At 37.5% G+C, this 22759-nt stretch overlaps 1 long non-coding RNA gene across 1 annotated transcript; it reads right to left on the reverse strand.

Annotated features, from left to right (window-relative positions):
• Positions 1-439: 439 nt before the first annotated feature.
• LOC135466547 (uncharacterized) lies at positions 440-15973 on the reverse strand. The gene is made up of 3 exons (XR_010444133.1): positions 15563-15973; positions 1320-1481; positions 440-564 (listed from the first exon to the last, which is right to left on the reverse strand). It is a non-coding gene; the product is annotated as an uncharacterized LOC135466547 (long non-coding RNA).
• Positions 15974-22759: the final 6786 nt, after the last annotated feature.

Genomic DNA, 22759 nt, shown 5'->3' on the forward strand with positions numbered 1-22759 from the left:
TTTCCATAAAATATTGGTCTGACTTGATCATATTCCTTTCGTGACATTGAATTAGGTAGGACATGGAATATGTTAACTGTGCTGGAATGACATCAAGAGCATTTGAAGGCACAGCGTCATTTGTGACTTAACGTTAGCGATGAGTGATGCATTGTGCTCACGCTCACGCAACGTACAAGAGTGGTTTTAATGCACTGTATTTTGTTTACAATTTCGGAAGGCAATTCAGAAAATATCAGTTTATCATTTCACCTTACTTTTAAAACATAAGTTTTGACACTGGAGGAGCTCTCTAAGCGGCTTCTTGACTAGGGTATATACATGTATGTACACACAGTAGATTTGTATCCATTGCAGGTGGAGTAAGAGATTAAGAGAGCAATAAACAAAACTGGAATATTTTTTTTCATCCAATCCTTACGCATCTATGGCCATTCCTTTTTCAAGACATCGTTTGTATCTACAATATTTGCAACGATTACGGTTTTGTGGTGTTATTACACACTGGCTGCCAAAGAAGCATTTGTATTTTTCAGCTTTCGTTGTGCTTCGTTTGAAGAAACCCTGGGAAAAAAACAATGAAATAAATTTATTTTGGTGATACAGTAACCAAACTAAAATATCATTAATGTCATAAGATAACATAAGTCCAGTTTATCACCTGAATATCATTAAGGAAGATATGAACACATCTTATACAAAAAAAACATTCAATTGGTTGTGGCATTCCACCGGACTCTTCCCAATTTCCTTCCACCATAATGCTGGCTTCTGTCATATACTTGAAATACTGTTGAGTGCAGCATAAAACACCAAACACCAAATAAATAAATAAATAAACAAATAAATAATATTTAGTGTATATCTATAAATATTGTATCAATTTGCATTATTTTAACAAGCTTGCATCTTCACTGGCAAAAATGAATCATTTTAGCCTCATTTTCATAATACTTGAATGCATAAATTCCACTGGAAAAAACTGCTTTAGAGGTTGAAAAGGTGCAAGATTTACAGTGCGCAAAAAATTTATTAATTAGACCAAATAAACTTGGCTTTAACCATCTTCAGTTACAGCACTGTTCTGTATTGCTTAGCAATAACAGGTTTGCATGACCAGTATTTCAGAGCCACCAGAGTGCAGCTGCAACCTCAGCCCGAAATAGCCAACAACAAGCCATTGTTCTGCTGGATTGATACAGTCATGTCAAACCCTCCATGTGTAAATTATGTTAATGATTTCAATATAACAGCATAATGGATTGAAAGAATAAGATTTAACAATAACATAATTTTGACAAAACCAAGTTTTTTCCAACCTTGCATCCCTCACATGTGGCTACCCCATAATGCACTCCTGTAGCCTTGTCATTACAGATGCGACACTCTCCAAATGGGAAGGGTATGGCCCCCGCTGGCATCCTGACTGGGCGTTGTTAGCTGGGCGTGAAGTGAAGTCTACACTCCTACATCAAGGGAAACTGTAACAAAGAACAGATTTAGCAATTATTCAAATTATAAGAAAGAGTTAATATGATGATAATAGCTATGAGAGGCAAGGCAGCAAAAATCTCATTTCAAGGAGTATAAATATGTCATTTACTTCCAGGTTATTGGATGCATGAGAAAGCAGAGAGTTATAATGTAATCTACTTATAACTGTGTGCGAGGTCAGACAGTGACAACCTCATCTACTGGAGGGTTACTGTATGCATGAGAAATCAGACAGTTATAATGTAATCTACTGGTAACTGTGTGCGAGGTCAGACAGTGACAACCTCATCTACTTGAGGGTTACTGTATGCATGAGAAATCAGACAGTTATAGTGTAATCTACTTGTAACTGTGTGTGAGGTCAGACAGTGACAACCTCATCTACTGGAGGGTTACTGCATGCATGAGAAATCAGTCATAATGTAATCTACTGGTAACAGTGTGCGAGGTCAGAGAGAGATAGCCCTCATCTAGTGGAGGGTAACTGTATGGCAGGTCAGTGATAATGTTACCTACTGAAAGATAACTATGCGCAAGGTCAGATAGTGACAACCTCATCTACTGGAGGGTAATTGTGTGAGAGGTCAGACAGTGATAGCCTCGTCTACTGGAGGATAACTGTGTGAGAGATCAGACAGTGATAACCTCATTTACTGGAGGGTAACTGTGCAAGAGGTCAGACAGTGATAACCTTATCTACTGGAGGGTAACTGTGTGAGAAGTCAAACAGTCATAACCTGATCTACTGGAGGATAACTGTGTGAGAGGCCAGACAGTGATAACCTCATTTACTGGAGGGTAACTGTGTGAGAGGCCAGACAGTGATAACCTGATCTACTGGAGGGTAACTGTGTGAGAGGCCAGGACAGTGATAACCTCATTTACTGGAGGGTAACTGTGTGAGAGGCCAGACAGTGATAACCTTATCTACTGGAGGGTAACTGTGTGAGAAGTCAAACAGTGATAACCTGATCTACTGAAGGGTAACTGTGTGAGAGGCCAGACAGTGATAATCTGATCTACTGGAGGACAATTGTGTGAGAGGTCAGACAGTGATAACCTGATTTACTGGAAGATTACTGTGTGAGAAATCAGACAGTAATTGTATGGTACCTCTGTGAGAGGTCTGACAGTGATAACCTCATCTACTGGAAGATAGATGGAAGAGGGGTCAGACATTGCTATACACTGTGATTGTCAAACCCATGGGTGCATGTACATGTAGGTGAGTAGATTATGTGCACGTAGTGTAGTATCTTCTGAATAGAGTAGGCACTCAATGTAGGTGAGTATAGACAAAGTCATAGTCTGCTGAACGAATCTGCACACAATTAGGATGTGATTTCAACTTCTCTGCAGTCTTCTGGCCAGTCCAGGAAGCCAGGTAAGGTAGCCTGTAATGTTAGGCTCATCATTCCCCTCACCAACACAATCAAGCAAACCAATTCAATTAGATTCTTTACCATACACTGGTGAACTCTTTCACGTTCCAGGAATAAGAGCTGGGAAACATGAGGTGCTTCAATGACCTCACAGAAAGTCAACCAAAACCGACTTTTCTGCTAGAAATTGCAGATTGTATGTGTGGGTGGGGTGAAATAATTGTCCTTCTTTGCTACCGTGCATTCACAAAACAACATGTGATTTTATTGCTTGTTAGCCTGAATTCAACTCAACATATTCAACATATTTCTCTGTCAATGCCGAAACCACTGACCTTTTTCAACATGTGCCACATAATTAAAATAGATTTCTAGAGGATTATAAAACATCCAAAGTCAGTCTGTGAAGTCTATCCGATACTGTCAACTGTTAGGCCTTGAAAGGTCTGATGCATTAGAGTACTGCATCCTTCATCCCAGATAACATATGCTCTACATGTTATGGTTCAAGCAAACAGACAGGTCAGTGTAAATCACTGTAAGCACTTACATCATAATAATCTAAATGTTAATTTCCTTCTTTTTCAGTTTTTTAGTTTTTTAGTCTACTTACAAAATAAGGCTGAATGGTCTATAAATGTTTCAAATGTTTTCCCAGATCAATTTAAAAATAAGTTGAACAAGGTTAAATTAATTTACATTATACTCTTTATACCCTTTTTTTTTTTAAAGTATCTCCACAATGAACATTGGATTTAGAGGTGTATAATATACATAAAAAAACGATGTACAAAGCTACTACAATATAGTAATATTTCTCATGAATTTTCATTCACAAGTCAATTTACAGGTACATTGTGAATTGCAACAAAATTGGAAATGGACATTTGTTTAATGAGCAATCCTTGTGTACAACAAAAATCTCAACGTAGCCGATTTTACACTCACAAGTAATCTATATATACATGTACATACAGGCCTTCTGTGTTCTTCTCATGAAATACTACACTAAAATAAACACGTGAATTGATTCTGAATCCTAATAAACTGCATGGTACACAAATGGGTGCTGGGAGGTCTTGTGATCTCTACATGTACCTCACCCACAGTCTGGTACAGTACATGTGTACAGTATGCCTAACTAGTGAGTCTCTCCGGAAAACATCGACTGTACGGAGAATATACAACCCATGCTAAGACAACAAAGGCTAACAATGCCCATGATTCTTGGTCAAGCTTAGAATTATTGTACCTGGGACACCCGGGCACAAATGCCCATGATCTACTTATGGTGTGAGAGATTAACTCGTTTAAATACATATACATTAACACAGGACCTCCTTCTACAACATTTTTAAGCATTAGCAGTGTATTCAAATACAACGACAAAAACGACAGAGAACGTAGCAGGAAACATTGCCGTATTCTCACATGCTTGGATGTCATTAGATTTGTTTATTCTTTCGTGTGGCAGTTAAAACCAAACACTGTGATCAAACACTTGCCAGGTGAACACTCTGACCCTTAAATGTGCCTGTACCTGAAAGGTACATAGAGGCCCTATGATGCTGTTACTCCACCCAGCTATTCAGGTGGTCCTACAACACTTATTTATAACAGTTAAATATTTGTCACTGTGAAATCTACCTGAGTCACAGTGGTCAGTTGTTATAAGGTTGGATACACTGAGAGAAAGCTTAGTCTCTTGGTCTTTCATTGGCAACTTATATGTAAGACACCACAGACCTCTATCCTGGAACTACACATATAGGTATACAACCCGGTACATTTAACATATCTGCCCCACACACCCTGCCCCTCTCACCTCAGTGCTCCTTACAGACACCATGATGCTCTGAGCTACTTGTATCAAGCTTTCTTATCTTGCATAGCCTAGGAGATGGTTGGAACTCTGGTTAGTTCAGCTGCACATGTATGTCTTAACAACATGCATGAACTACTTTTTCAGTGACTGATTACTTGACTTACGTACTTGATTCGTGTTTCACACCGAAAGTATCCGATTAAAGGCCACTTTATGCTTTTGAAATAAATATGTGTACATTATATTACTGCGAAAGTGTTAAATCATATGCAGAGGTGTAAATTACATTCTCATGTAAATTCAGTCCACACACCTGCATGGATCTAGGTTTATTTACACACATCTGCAAATGAGTTTCTCTCCGATATTAGGATTTTTTCATAATTTAACCCACTGTCTAAATTATGCTGTTCTTATTGTCAATCAGCAGCCTGTGCCACTGAATAGCAGAACAATTATATCAGAGTCCTCTGACTGCTAAGGGATCATTACTTTTTATAGCTATAAACCTGACAGGTAATTTCGTCACAGTGCTATAACATTAACAAAAAATGTGCTTATGTAAAATATGTAAATGCACATATTTACTGAAATCCAGTGCAACCTTTAATGCACTTTGAAAGCTTGTACATACCCATACCAGCATTGAAGATACCTGCTACACTAAATGACGTACTGTAAATGTAAGTTTTGATGCTAAAATCAACATTATTTATGCATGTACATTTATTTGCATGTAATTTATAGGTCAAATACAATAGTTCACCGTAACAAAGGTGCACATGGGCACTATGTTCTTAACAAATGCACACTGCGTATTTTACATCACCAACACAATCTGTCACAATAGTAGTACTATAGACAGCAGAATACTCTTACTGTTAGCAATACTACATTATCTGTTAAACCTACAGAGATAGGAAAGACAATCCATGAAGAAGTAAGGCAAAGTCAGCATACATATGTGTGACACCTCCATATGTCAAATTAAATGTTAGATTTGAAAAATACTTGAGTACACCAAATGGGAACTCTGAAGACTGGCTACATTGTCCCTGACAGACTACACTATTATCAGATCTTTATGACAAACTTTATGTACTACTGGTATTAAATGTTCATTTCCATTTCTCAAATGAGCACGACCAAAAAAGTTTTTACCCACATACATGTACAAATGTATCTGTCAACTAACAGTATTATCCTAAGTATATAATTCTTATCTTTGGTAGTACCAGTTATGTTTGATCCAATGTTCATGCACTTGTGACATAGAATGACTGAGCTAGGGTATCAGAGTCACGTGCAGAAGTAGGTCAGTAGTTGGCCTTAAACCCCTTGGCCTTAACAAGGAGATATCAACCATATCAAGTTACTCTATTTTTTCTGCAATTTTGAAAATATATACATGTACATGTATCTGTAAACTGCAAATTATCCCGATTACAGTAATGCAATATATTTTTTAAATCAAAATAGTGTAATAATTTTGTAGTGATGGGAAATTCAGCAAATTGGTGATAAGTAAAAATATCAGTACATGTATATATTTATTCTTAATGCGTGAACTCATGTAATAACAGTATAAAATTTAAAATACAAATACACATGTTGTTCAAATGTATCCTACGACAACATGGTAAAGGCAGAAAACCAGTGCATAAGTACACTGTATCTTGATATGGTATTATATACAAGGTGTATCAGGCTTACAGTGACAAAACCTTATTCTAATATCATACATTTGCCTAATGCTTTGCCAACAATGGGTGAGCACACCAGTTTTAACCAGTTTCTCGAGTGAAAGACCACCCTGCAACATGGTTATCCCCTGTCATAAGCTAGTTTGTGGGGGGCACGGAGCAGTTTGCTACCTACAGACACAGTTCTATCTACACTTGGATCATAAGTATGAATTTATATAACATCCATCATCAATACAGATGAGCATGCACTCCTACAAATTAATGTAAATGTATGTGGGGTAAGAAAGAGTGTACGTCTAATCTTACCTGGCTGTATTTACCTGTGACCAAATGTAGTGCACGACGGGAGCAAAGTATTTGGTGTACACCTACACCACAACTGTGCAGCCCAATTTGGTGACCTTTACACCTGAACTGACATGACACCGCAAAAAATGAGCAGTTAATATTTTATCTCAGGGTGTACACTATGTTGCCTGACCATTGGTCTGCACTCTGCACCCATGTCCAGCCCCACTGACCTCTCCTCAGGGAGACTGACACAGTGGGCCTGTCCTCAGATTTACACACATGCCGGGCCAACAACACACGACCTTGACCTGGAATAACACGTAACTCTAGTCTACTTTTCTAACTGTTCAATATGAGCAGCTACTGTATAACTGTGCCTCTGAGATATTCAATAAATATTCCTTTCTAGGCAGGCCAGCCCCAAGTATGGATTATGCTTATTATAGCATAAGATGTCCACATTTGAGTGAAACTGAAGGATGAAGTCTGGTAAGGCTGCCCTGCACTGGAAAAACTGTGCCTTAAATTTAGTGACAGATGATAATTATTGCTGCAGATCCCATCGAGTAATACCACAAATTACACCAAGGTTTGAGACTGATGCTTACCTTAAGACAATCTTCCAGGTACAGGTAGCACAAAAGACATGGACTCCAGAACTCTCAATTCAGTTGTAGAGCCTAGTAAGATACACACATGTACATGGCAGGCAAGCCATGCTGGATTTAGCTAGTACAAGTAACTCTCTAGCCTGATCCACTTTTGGGGCTGCTATGTACTAGCCTGACCTAGTACATGCATAGGAGAGAAGATTAAAGGAGCAGAGCTAAATAGGACCTCAGGAAAAGCACAAGTACCCCACCCCACCAATCCGTTGCACCCCGTCCTCCCCCTCCATCGCTCTGACCACAGTCAGCATTATGACATCAACTAATAGCAAGAATAGCATGACATACTTTACTTACCTTGCTAAGTTGCCCTAAGGCTTGTTGCCTTAGAGCATACCACATTGCCTATCTTTGTTGTACAGGCATACCGGATCAAGTTACCAACAGTGCAAGACTAAATTAAGTTAACATTATGTTTTTTGCACCTCAATGATCAAGACTGACAAGTCACATTGTGTTAGGTGTCATACATGCATTGGATAGATGTGAGCTCATTATACAATGCAAATAAATAAATAAATAATATAAAGTGCAATTTCTTTTCCACTTTATAAATGAAGTCTATAATAATGGAATTCACAGAGTGTATAAACAAAAACAGATCAGTTTCAATAAATAATGGAGAGTACACAATTAAGAAACAGAATATGTTCAAACCTTAACTGATGGAGAAAAAAGCACATGCATTAACAGGGAGTACTATGAGAAAAACCAATGAGGCGTAGTAGATGACCTCTCGTCCAGCTTGGGTCAGTATATCACTTCTGTTACCCACACTCACAATCCAGAACAAAAGAGAGAAAGACGACATAAATTCCATTAACACCCTGTCGTACTAAATGGTATCTGGGGGATTAGGTGGTAGCGAGGTTGCGGCGGGCGGGGGGGGGGGGGGGGGGGGGGGGTACGAGACCTTTAGGTTTTCAGGTTTATTTGGGGACTACACTATAGTTATTGGTATCTTTCACAAGATCAACTTTTCTCCACACAAGAATGAAAGCATGTGAACATCCAACAGTAGATACAGTAGTTGTGGCTATTGGAATACATGCATTATGTATGGTCAAGTTAATTGACCACTACTCTCACATGTACACTTTAGATGGTGATGCCCTACATGTGCATGTAGCTTATGATACAACCCCTACATGTATATCTAGCTCTGATTCAACTTTGGCTTTGCATGTAACTGGCTTTAATACAATAAGGCAGGCAGTTTGTCCAACACACATTTCCCTCATTACAACACTGTTGTTGAAGTATAAATCTGCCTATTACTAGTATGTTAGATGTGTTGGATGAAGTTTGTTAGCCTGTGACACATATAATACAGGAATAGGAGAAATACCCACATGTATTTGTATAGTAGATATAGGGGAATTGGCATTGTCGTTATCCTGGCAACTGATCCAGGTACATTTACTTGATTTTCTACTGACACTTCAGGGTGGCAAGATTGCAAATAAAATGTTCTGTAATTCTTCAACCTTTCTGCATATCTGTAAACATAATCTGAACGCATTATTCTGTGTTAACTGATAAAATTACATTTTTTGTGTATCCCTGAAAAGGGCCAATCCAACCAGTATTGTTTAGTCTCCAAAATCAAATTAAACTGTGCATAAATTGCACTGAAAGTTGCTGTTTCATATTAAAAAAGGTTGAAGAATTATGGTATACCATTTTTGCATTTTTTTTTTGTCGACTAAAGGAAGCAACAGGAACATCTGATAATAAAATAGTCACTGGCAAATGCACATTTATTTGATTCCCTCCAGAAATGAAATGAGGACAGAATTCCAAGTAAAATCATGCTGCTGAAGTTTGCTGGGATGTACACACTGTACATGCAAATTAACCCTCAGGCGATCAATCAATATATCAATTTCCTGTCTTTTACGAAGTTGAACATGTTTTGGTAAGTCAGGTTACACTTCACCTGTTTTAACTGGAAGTCTGCTGTCATGGGTTGTACACCTGTAGGTATTTCTTAGTATTAGTCTGATAGTACATAACTCCTGTATGTTAAACACTGCCCCACCCCACTCTGTCTCTCTAACAGATTTTTGTATTATCTGCCTGAATAACAGACACAGATGTATCTTAAGCTAAGCTTTACACAGATGTCTCTAAGATCAAGAGTCACTCCCAGATGACTTATTGTAGTAAGGCTGTAGTTAGGATTTGGCTTCCCGCCTTTTTGGCAACACTAATGTGTTAGACTTTGGGGAAGCTATTATAAGTTTATTCAATGGCAAGAGAGGAAGCCAGCATAAGCTGAGCGACCGCATTGATGAGAGGCTCCTGGGTTATTACGCTGCGTTAGCATGCTAACCAACTGAGCCACGGAGGACCCTCAAATGAAAATTACATCACGAGTTTAATAAATTTGGTATAATGGGTCATGAATTGCATATCCTATTTATCCCGTAATATATTTTGAACGGTTTTAGGTGGTTAATAGTGAGAACAATGTCTGTTAGTTTTCGATATATGTGAAATGGTTCGAACTGACCACACATTTCACTAAATATGGTTCCAGAAAATATTAAGGAAATCTGCGATCAGGAAACAAAACGCCGTTCATTAGTACATCACAAAATATCAGCATTCAAAACTTTTCACTTATTGAAACATTTGGCTCTAAAATTGTGACCTAAATCTAGATTGTATCTCTATGACAACTGACGTCACACGATGACTTACAGATTGCGAGGAGCGGTGATTTTGAACATCAGTCTGAACGAAATTCAGATTTAGGCTTTTAACGTGCATAATTCAGCTCAAAATTTATTTGCTGGTCTTACTAACCATCGTGGAACTTGGAGAATGCAACAAACAGTGTCTACGATGTTTCAAAGGGCTTGATTTTGGTTCTGTATTGGACCTTCCGTGTGATGATAGATGGGATGTTAAAGGTCACAGTGGGACCAGTCATATGGCAAATACAATGGACTAGATTTAAGAATAATCTTCAGGTACATCAGTTCCAGACCAGTTCATACACACGAGACAACTCTTTGGTGCTCTTCAAAATATAGTAAGGCAAGTTTGTAGGTCTTTAATGTCGTGAAAATCTGATACTCAGGCATGCTGCTGTCCTTGACGGTTGAACTCATGTTTGTGAGTACCTTGTTTAGGTGTACAGCGTCAAGCACTTCGTTATCTTTCATCAACCTTTGGTGTTTTTCACATTTCATGAAGATAAATTTTTATGAATATCCAGTGTCCAAAAATGGTTTGGTACCAAGAAACCAGTGGAAACAGTGTAGTAAGTGATCGGCAGTCTGGCATTTTTTGTTTGTATTTTTTGATTGGATAAGCTTGTCAATGAAAGTTCAGGTGACCAATCAAAATTGCCATTTATTTATATAGCGTGCGGAATAATGAAAATTTACATCACTGTTGTTATATCACTGACACAGGCAGATTATGGAATAAACAGCATATTATAGATGGATTAACCCCTAAATGATGTACAAGACTGCAGATAAAGAGAAGGTTAACACTGGATCAAGGCTTACAAGTACATACATATACATGTACATCAGTGTATACAGCTAGAGGTTAAGAGGTAGGCTAGTATGGGACATGTACACACACAGAATACAGACGTGATCAAATAATACCAATGAACCTCATGTAACTAAAATAACTGACAATACAGGGAAATGGTCACAGGTCAGTGTGCCAGGCTCCCACTAATCTGTTTTTTGAAATAGAATCCTGACACAATCTGATGAAAGTGAACTGCCTTATTTTATACAAGACTTGCTTCCTTCTTCTTTCGTAGGTTACAAGATATGAAAAGGCTACTGCTGGCATAGAAGCCAGCTAGATTACAAATGCCCGTCCTTATGTACAGCCTTTAAAATGACAACACTGTACATATTTAACTCTTTGTACATGGTCGACAGTCTCCTCTGTCCCTTTCATAGTCTAAAAGGTCAACAGAACATTGAAGCGTCCTGTAAAGATTAAACTAATCACGCTCAACTTCCTCTAATAATATATCCTATCTATCTTCATCACCCCTTTATAATTCAAGATTCACCACATTAAACACAACATTCAGGTCTATTTAATGTATCATCTTTATTCTCCAGTCTCTTGTTTCCTTCTCCCCATTCAATTTCACATTCACTTCACTAGCAGATGTATCATATTAGTGTCAAACATAAAATTACATGTGGAGATCAAATGGTCCTATATTTCCCCACAGGCTGGCAAATACACGATATATTATATATAACCGAACGCACACTACACCTTTATGCTTAGCGAGCCATCGGTCAAGGCCAGGTCATGCAGACTGACCAGTAAGACCAGGTTTGGTCTACAGTATAAAACAGGCTCTGTGCTCTGACCTGCATCGTGTAGGTGCACTGGGCAAATTGACCCTAGTCTGACCCTTTGCTGACCAATAAAAGGCTGACCTCTGCTTGTTGTAAAGTTAGAGACAGGTAGGGGCTAGTATGACTAAGGTCAGATACATGTTTATACACAGGATGTACACAGCCCTTGCAGTACGCCTTGAAGCATTTTAATACCTAGACTCAACACTACTCACACTTTAATAATAATAATAATAATAAAAATATTCCAGCAAAGGTATCATTAACTCCAGAGGTACATACATGTACAAGTACCTGTAGAAGAATCTGACATTAAAGAATCCAGAAAATTCACACACAAACCAATGCAGCACATAGGTTAGTAAATCTTTGGCAATACTGTTCCAGAACAAAGAAGCTGATTCATAATACATTTTGCCAGAGGCGTAAAAAGAGAGGCGTAGCTGTGGTATAACACTTCAAATAAATTCTGGACAGTCTGCAGCTATGCCCTGTAATTCCACGTGGCCAATTACAAAGACGGCCATTATATTCTCTGCTAGACTGGCACAATTATCAGGACGACCCAAGAGAAATCTATTCTATCCTCTTGTTTTGTCTAACTATATGTATAAATTTATACGACTTGTTCACATATTTTTACACACCCTCAAGGCTAAACAAAAGAGAATCAAGATAATGGAAATGTTTCAAAAATAGATATGTTCATGTACATGGCTGGTTACAGGTACCTTTCTACACAAATAACATGTAGATACAGAGTAATTACCCCAAAAGCAGATTGTCTGAACACTTATGTATTTCTACTGCTGCCTTTACCGAAGAATGATCCCAGGTAAGAAGCCTGAAAACTAACACTCCACATGCACACTCACACTGAGATCATGAATGACGCAAGGTTCAAAGGAAAAGCTTTTCCTGAATTATACAAAATACACATTCCGTTCCCAAACCCTGCATCACATACCCGTACATGTATACAGTTTCATCAGGAGAGCTTCCTTGCATTTACATGTAATCACCATCAGTTAAGGATTAACAGAATATAGCCTACTGTAAAATTTTGCTTCGACCATATTTTGAGATTTACTGATAGGCCATGCTCAGGATCATGGCAGGTAAGTTCAAGATCAAAAGAGATTACACAATGCGGTCAGATTTAGTTGACACACTGCTCCCTTTGCTACAGCGCATCATTTTATCCAACGTACAATATACATGTATGTCAGTCTCATAAACAGCAGTTTAGTGAAAACCATCAATATCAAGCTGAAACAAGATCAAAGGAACTTCAGGCCAAAATATTCATCAACTTCATCAGAATAAGATTTAGTTCCATACAAATTCAGCAAGAATAAAACACACCCATTTGGTGTTACCTAAACTCAAACAATTTGACTTTGAAAATAAGCAACTCTCTTAATATCCTGGAAAATTCCAGCTGGAGGATGAAGCCAAAAGATTCAGAAGCATTCCTCAAGAGCAGATCATAAACTTTGTATGGGTTATTCCAGTTTCCATTTTTCTGTGAATATAAGTACATGTGTCTCTGCAAAGACACATGCTCTACTGTCTGCCATTAGGTCACTCTTTCTGGTCAACCGCATTCGTGATTTGATCTTCATTCTGCAAACTTATTCCAATCAATAAACTTGGGTCAGGAAGATTCTTTGATGTCTTTGACCAACTTCATTACCAGAAGCAATGATTATCCATACGTTAAGGGCTACACACCCGCTTGCACTCTGAAGAGGGTTTGAATCAGATAGCTGTAATTAACAACTCATCATACATATACATCCTCTCCACTCCAGAAAATTAACCTTGTTTCCTTTAATATTTCTTTTTCCTTTTCAAGGAGAATGCTAAATTTGTAGGAAGTGCGCCTGTGTAGAACTCCATTGATGATAATTTTCCCCCTTCATACCTGGTCGTAATTTGTAAGAAATTCAGTACATACTAACAAAGCGTGTCACAGTGTATACATGCATGTATGCAGGACATGAAAGGCAGTCTAAAATAAAACTCGAAACAGATTCAGAATTCAGCTTGAATGAGGAAGTGAGTATATTCTGGTGAGTTGCGTTGTTCAAATTTAGATTTCCCACTAGGTAACTAGGCTCATTCAATCTAGTGAGTTTTTAATGGTGTTACTGACTCCTGCTTACAGAAAAGAACAACTTGTAAAGAAGTGCATGCACTTACATGTACTTATACAGAGTTCGTCTTTATTTAATCTATTCATCTGATTGGTGTTTGATATTGCACTTAAAGAATATTTTCATGTTCACACGTACAAGTAAGTTAAGGAGCAGATAACCGCACGAATGTGGCTCAACTGATCTAACGATGCACTGATGTGCCCAGTAGACAGAGCCACAATGACTTCTTGTATCACACAGGATGTCCAACAGATCTGTGAGCATTGGCAGCAGAACATTAGGTTTTTAACGATGTTATTTTGTCCTAACGTGCATAAAATTGGTTTCTGTAAAGACACAACACATAGAGGGATGCTTCAAAAATAAACAGGCACGGCCCCTACTTCAATATGTACGACAAAATCAAATGATTTCAGTGCACAAGTTGCCTCCACTTCGATGTGTTGGTCATGTTCTGACATGATTTATCTGTTCATCGATGCATAAATCTACAAGGTCAGGGTTTAAAACTTAAGATTTAAGGAGGCTGTTGTGGTAATACAGTCGGTACAGTTGTACATTGTTAAATCTGCTGTCAGCTTCACTCATGCAGCTAAAGGAGCAGTCTACAGTGGCCCATATACAACATTTTCCTTTTTTCCTTAACTTTTGTAACTTTTTCTTAGGTTTCCACCTGGATGGAAACGTTTTCACCTAGGTGGAAACCGTTCTCACTTGGGTGAAAACTTACGTGATGCAAGAAGCCTCATTCTTGTTTCCGACAGCAGAATGACGATGAACTACAACATGTAAAAACTTCAGCATGACGAAGAAAGGCGTGGATGAGGCAAGTCACACTGAATTCCACATGACCTCCCTGTAGAGTGTCCCGAAACTTTTATCTCTAGTCAAAATGATTTCATCTTCCATTTTCCCCCATTCTTGGACCAGAACAAGGCATTTGGTTTCACCTGAGTTTCCACCTGGGTGAAAACGTTTTCATCCAGGTGGAAACCTAAGAAAAAGTTCCAAAATTTAAGGAAAAAGGAAAATTCGTATATGGGCCACCGTAGCAGTCAGATCTATAGCTGGATAAATCAGGAAGATCACATTTTCACTATTTAAGCATTTAATCACCTACATCCATTTTGGTCTTTAGTCCCAATAGTTTTGTATTAGGATGAGACTGCCATTAGTGTTGATCTCCGTAACATGACACAACTTAATATAATAAATACATAAAATATAATATATACATAAAATAAATAACATTAAAAAAAAAAAACGTGTAGTACTTTACCACAAATGACCCATTTTTTTTCACGAAATGTACATGTACTCAGTGGTTTAGATGTCCGTCAGTTTAGGTGTCTTTCGACTTCTTTCTGTTACAACTTTACAATATGTCTTTACAATATTACTTGTAATCCATACGATACAGATAACAAAGGTATAGTTCTAAAAATGTGTAGTTTTGAGCTAAAAGCTTACGTAAATGAAGCTACATTCAATATTTCCAGGAAACAGGGTGTGGTGCCAAGGTTGAAGGAAGTTCTCCGTTCTCAAGGAGCTAGTAAAGAAACCTTAATGAAAAATGGCCACCACTTCCTTGTAATGTTGAAACAGGTGCACAAAGGTGGCCCATGTTAAAGACGATGATCTGAGAGCAAGCTGGAGATTGTATGCATAAACACACGTACCTCAAGAAAAATCTTTACATCCTCAACGATTGGAGATGAACAGTATCTTCTGTCGCCTTTGACAACCAATGGACGGAGAGCAGCCATGGGAGAGTTTCAAATACAGCTGACATCATTGCTCCGTGGAGAAAAATGGCAGAGTTCCAGTAAACCCCATCAAGTGGGTTAGCAACCATTAGCAGAAGATGTCCAACAAAGTATTGATCTGTACACAAAGATAGAGAACAGATCCATAGTAGTACAAAATAAATATCAAAAGAATGTTTGACGACCCTAACAAAACAAATTGATCTCAAAGATGGTAATTGATGTCCTGCTGAGAGCACTGAGAAATGCTTTGATTCAAACAAGAGAAATCAGGCGCTGGCCCTTGGTATTAGTATACATGATGTTCATTTATATCAGCATGTTTGGGGACTTTGAAGCTTGTCACAAATAAAATACTGTACTGATACCTGTATATCACAAATTTTCAACACTGATAGATATACAGCCGAAACTTTATTTTTATTAATAATGATAAGATTTCTGAAACCAGTAAACCTTGGTAGCCAAACATGCAATGAACCTGTTGACATTACACAAGTAGTATTAGCTCAAAAACACAAACATACATGTACGTAGTATGCATACAGTGTATGTAGGTGTTAGCCTGAGTTAATTGAATCATTAATTAGACGTACAGATTTACGTTGTTTAATTCATTCAATAGCTCTTTTAATAATCTTCACACATGTGTGTAACCAGTGATATATGATATTTCACCACTGTATGTTTACATGTATATTTGTTATCTGTTCCTCACTCTTCTGCTGATGGCAAAATAAATGATGGAATACATGTATGTGTCAAGATTAATTGTTTTATCTCATTTTTGGGAGGTTAACAATTCTCATGAGCTATATGTACATTTAACTGACCAGAATAACTATGGGGCTGTCACATACAGTATATATATATATATATATATATATATATATATATATATATATATATATATATATATATATATATATATAAATATACATACACACACACGCACCCCACCCCCTTGTACATGTGTAGTTATAAGTTGCTGAATGTTGATTGAAACTTCACCAAGTTTACATGTTGTGTAGTGGAGCCATCAAGTAGGCCAAAAGCAGCATCGGATAATAAAGCTCTACACATCTAGAGACTGTTTTTTTTATTTATTTGGTTGGTCACGCTTTATAATGGAAAGGTTAAAGGAAGCAGACAGCATGGAGTAAACAATTGCCTTCTGCCGGCTACATTGTAGATAAAATTTGAAGTATTTCGGAGACAAAAAAGTCTACATGATCTGATTGTATGAGTATATAACACCAAGCTATTCTCCAGGTGTTAACTACATTATCTGGAAGAAAAAAAATGAAACAAAAAATGTTGCATGTATACCTATTTTTTTGATATCAATCAATTCCATTTTGTTCATAATAATCTCTATACATGTTAGTTGATGAGCTGATGTAGATTTGATATTTATCTTTCCATTCACCGCAAAAAGATAACTGTTTCACTGGAACTAATGACATGCACAGTCCCAGAACTGCAGGTGTACAAACATTTCCCAGACTTTAATTATAAAGTAATCAATACTGACAATTGGATCCCTCAATACATCTCAGAATCATTTACTGATGTGTCACTAAAGCAGTGTGCTGGTTCAATATGGGTGAGATGTTCTTTTAGAGAAGAAGTAGTTCAAATATTAATAATAATTTTTCCATTTTATTCCAGATATAAATTATCTCCATGTAATTAAATACACACCGAGATAATTTTACCACAATTTCACAAAATCTTAGAATGAAGTGTTTTCACAAAATAATTTCACTTACACAATATACACAATTTTCTTATGTATGTGTCATAAAGTTGACAATATTAATCATTGCAAAAATCAAAAAACTTTAGTTTAACAAAGAATTCTGAATATTTTGGTTTTAACAGGATGAATGACTTCGATTAAAATTAAAATCAAAGTACATGTATACACACACATGTAAAATATATTTTTTCAGTGGCATGCTTCTACAAATTTTATATGGAGTGTTATTGAAAGGGTTTTTTTTTCTTACATGAACATTCTTCCTCAGAAATATGATAATGGGTATTCATCATCAAAAATTCATATACATGTGCCAGTCCTAAATGCAATGAGGGACTTGTGCTTGTATATTAGTAACACTTTAACTCTGCCAGGTGGATATATTCCAAAAGCGAACAAAAAAAAGGTTACAATTGAAGCCTCAAGTTCCCCACAAATTTGCAGGACTCTACAGAACACACATAAGCTGATCACGACAAAATAATCTGGGTCCAGGACAGATTCTGATTGGCTGGCCTATTAAATGTGACTAGCAAACTAGGTAAAATAGCTGGGTCAAACATGCACATACTGTGCTCTTATCTTATCGTAGATAGCAGACAGCCCTGGACAATACATGATACCTGGACTGTCTTACTAGTGCTATGCACATAATTATAGCATTTTCTGGTACTTGTACATGTGGTACATGTAATTTGTTTATAGGGCAAAAAAATGTATGTACATCTACCTGTGCATGTTTGCACATCTACCTGTACATGTGTGTACATCTATCTGTACATGTCCTGCACATCTACCTGTACATGTCTGTACATCTACCTGAACCTGTCTGTACATCTACCTGTACATATTTGCACATCTACTTGTATATGTGTGTACATCTACCTGTACATGTCTGCACATTTACCTGTACGTCTGTACATCTACCTGTACATGTGTGTACATCTACCTGTACATGTCTGCACATTTACTGTATATGTCTGTATATCTACCTGTACATGTCTGTACATTTACCTGTACACGCGTGTACATCTACCTGTACATGTCTGCACATCTACCTGTACATGTCTGCACATCTACCTGTACATGTGTGTACATCTACCTGTACATGTGTGAAACATCTACCTGTACATGTGTGAAACATACAGGTACTGTTCATTCTTAGGGTATGGGGGACTCCGTGGCTCAGTTGGTTAGCGCGCTAGCGCAGCGTAATGACCCAGGAGTCTCTCACCAATGCGGTCGCTGTGAGTTCAAGTCCAGCTCATGCTGGCTTCCTCTCCGGCCGTATGTGGGAAGGTCTGTCAGCAACCTGCCGATGGTCATGGGTTTCCCCCGGGCTCTGTCCGGCCATAATGCTGGCCGCCGTCGTATGAGTGAAACATTCTTGAGTACGGCGTAAGGTTCCTTATAGGTACCTTATAGGTTCAAAATCAGGTTCTGCTGACATTTGCAATTTACACATGCTGTGCACATTCTTTTGTTGCCTTCTATACTATAATTTCCGGTTATTTACTTCTCTGAGTATCGTCCAATGTTGTTCATTTCCCATTTCCCAATAGTCTGCTTGCTGCTGCCTCATAAGAGTGAAGTGAGCAGCGGTCCGTGGTCTCAAACATATACCTTCGTGGGAGTAGTCAAATGGTACATGTACATATGTAATTACATTAAATGAGCTAAAATTTCACCCATGAATAATTTGCACATTTTACAGGATTCCGATCATCTTAAATCTAATCATCTTAAGTAGAAAGCTCTTTGAAGTTGGCTTGGAAAGTAGAATGCCATCTTACTCTGAAAACATAGGTTTCAGAACCAAACATAATATAAATTTACTTTTTATATGCCTTTAAAAATGCACTTTAGTGAGGAAAATTTTAGGGCATTTACTGTATATGGTATTTGAGAACACACACATACATCTGCCCACTACCTGAGGATTAATACATACACACACTGATAGGCCTTTGCAGTTCACCTTTAAAAAGGATATTCTTAATTAAACTGAACGGTAATGAGGAGCGATAACAAAGCTGTGAGGTGTATCAGGAAATACAGTGAAAGAATAATATATTTTAAAGACCTTGAAGTTATTAAGTATGCAGTTAAGTAGGTGTTTATTCTAATTTTAATCTTCTTGTTTTAAAGAATTCTATCATAGTAGAAAGAACAGACAAGCAACTATACACTGACTTCAAAACAACAAAAATTATCTTTAAATGATAATTTTGTTTCAAGTAACATATGCTTTTAAGTGTATGTAGTATTTTTGTTTACTGCCAATATATCTCTCTCCAAATTTAAGCACATTTTCATGTAACCTTCAAAAGTCATACAGCTGAATTCGAACCCTTTTGCTGAAAATGTATGAGTGTGACAGTGTCTAATATTAATAAAAAAAGACATAAAATAAAAAGCTGACTTCTGATATGTATATGTTAATCTCAAGTCAAAGTTACAAATATAGACCATTGTCTCAGCCACTTATTTTAATGGCAACATTGGGCTATCTGTTCTATTTTCCTCCGTCTACGAACTATGCTCCAAATACTCACTATTTCTCCATTTTCCCCAATTACAGTGAGTGAACAATTCTGGTTTCTTCATGTATTTGTTTCATAGTTGTTTAACATAACACTCATTTTTCATTAATACAGTGGTGGTCATGCAATCATCTTGTAAGTGGAGGAAACCAGAGTACCGCAGGCCATTGATAAATTACTGTCAAACTTTCTAATGTGTGACAAACAAGTATGCACACCATATGCACTACATCCTGTCATGAAAACCCCAGAAACATTGAGACTGGGGAATCCACAAATTCAATGTCCAAGGCTGTGAATGAACTCGCTCCTCATCACATTCATGTGCCTTGTGACCGAAAAGCATGCAACTTAACCATGGCCCTCATGGTATTTACGTATGAGTTAACTGGCTGTATTCATCTTACTGGTCACAATTAATAGTAAAACACAACTTTTTATCCACAAATTTCTCATTCTTGTCCATATCTCGTCCATCTTTTTTTGTTAATTATTCATGAGACTAGCTTATTTTATAGATTTATAGTTTGTGTCTCCTTTAGTTACTAATTCAACAACGTTAAATGTACTACCTCCATATTTTATATTTCTGACATTCATTCAGTCTGTCGACTGATTAGGTAATTAAATGTCAATCTTAAATAAAGACGGAGATTATTTAGACGGAGGAATTATTTAGTCACTTAAATTTGATGTTCGATCAAAGATATCTGAAAGGTTTTTTGAAACTTTATTTTGACAGATTTTTATACAGCGTAAGGCTGACAAATTCTTTCAACAGTAAAATATTTCCCATAGATTACTGAATTTATAAAAGTGTGACAGTTGCGAGATTCGAATCCCTGTCTTCTGACGGCAACATGTGTCCAGTTTCTCTTTAACTCTAGGGACAAATATACTGTCACGAGCGAGTAAATCGGATACTGTTGTATAGTGCCTACAGTCTGTAACGACCTACTGATACACCACGGCCATACTCGGTCATACGGTCAAGCTGACCCTAGTGTGGCCAGCATTCTCTCCGGCCACTCAGTCAACTGACCATCCGAGGTCGACCATCTCGTTTTCTCGATACAAACAAACAAAACAAATATTCACTCTTACTTTCGATTTACTTACCGGTCAGTGTGATATCTGATCAGCTTTCGTCTTAATTTGATGCCAACTTTACGCTAAAAACAAGAAATAAACAAACAAAAAATAGCGGTTCGCAACTAGTAACATTCAGCTCAGAAATTCTCGACCAGCGTAATGAATTATGGGTAATGTAGGTCATTCTCGGGTCATTGGTACACAGGCTGGCATCCCATTCTATCTTGAATCGGAAGCCAGCTGAATGATCATCTCACTCACCCCACACGAGACTGAATTCGCTGCAGCTTCATACCTAGGACTTATATGCTAAAGTAGTCCCAGTTCAAACATAACACAGACGGGTTCAACACAAACCGATGCGCTAAATATCTTGGAGTGAAGTATATGAGACATAGGAAAAACATAATATCGCTTTTGGTCTTTGTTTTACATATATACATTTTTTTTGTATTATATTTTTTGTTTAGTCCTAGACATGCCACTGTTCATTTATTCGGCTATTGAACGCGATTTTACATTTGTAACCCTCACACTATCCATGTTACATATACATACTCAGCTCTGGCAAACATATACATATATATATATATATATATGCCAGAGCTAAGTACAGTAAGAGTTGCGGCCCTTCCAGCGATGAATGAGCTCTTAGCCAAGCGGTTCATTTATTTTATTTGTTTATTTTATTATTGTTTTCCGCTGTACGATTTCGGTGAAAAGGAAACACACGACCAACCGCAGCTTGCTGCAGACCTTCTCACCTACGGCCAGAGACGAAGCCAGTATATGGTATAGGCGGGTACTGGGTTAAAATTTCACACCCAGGGTTTAAATACCCATATACCCTTCTCAACACGCAGATAACTTAAAATACATTCGTCTTTTGCGTTTGTTTACTTGCTTGGAAAATCAAGTGTAGATCTTGCATGCAAATTTACATGACTGAGGCAGTACAGAATCAGCCGAGTCATCGGCCGGCATGTGGCCGACACTATATGTCTTCCCGGCATATACAGGTGTATAGCCTGTTCTGATATCTACTGCAATTGAAAGGTAAATAAATTGGTCTTTCGGTTATCACCTATGTTCAATGGTTCGTCATATAGTATATACTAACATGCAAGAAATATACCGTAAAAGCCTATACAATGTGGAATCGGAGACAGACAAGACATACAGTTCCTGCAAGAATGCACGCAGTGCTATCAGTATAGGCTAGGCCCAAATGTGTTACACAGTCTGTTTTGCTGGGAATTTACTCATTTTTGCCAGTACGAGGGCCGCTTTGAACAAATTTGTTTTGGTAATTGACTTTGAAATTCAACAATGTTGCTTATAATAAAGGTAACATTTCTCTTTTTGTTCAATTAAACGCAAATATAAGGGTGAAATTTGTCATGTTTATCAAAAGATATAGCGTATAGAAACCATTCTTTTTCATCCATATGAAACACTCAGTTAAGCGCATTAAAACATACCTCCTTGTTTCAGTTTAAAACACGTGCTCGGATTTTATAAACTTTAATATCCAAGAACTCAGAACAAGAAGGGTCCGCCGACATTAAAGTTTCTAGGGTTGGTATCAGGCATACATAGGCCAACAGCAACGTTTTTCGCCTTCTCCAAAAGGAAAAACGCGGCCTTCACTGAAAAGTCACTTTTAAAGAGTAACTGTGTAAATATTTCGTTGTGTAAGAATATCCCTGACTC

The sequence above is a fragment of the Liolophura sinensis genome, chromosome 6 (genome assembly GCF_032854445.1).
Source record: "Liolophura sinensis isolate JHLJ2023 chromosome 6, CUHK_Ljap_v2, whole genome shotgun sequence".
Lineage (NCBI taxonomy): Eukaryota > Metazoa > Mollusca > Polyplacophora > Chitonida > Chitonidae > Liolophura > Liolophura sinensis.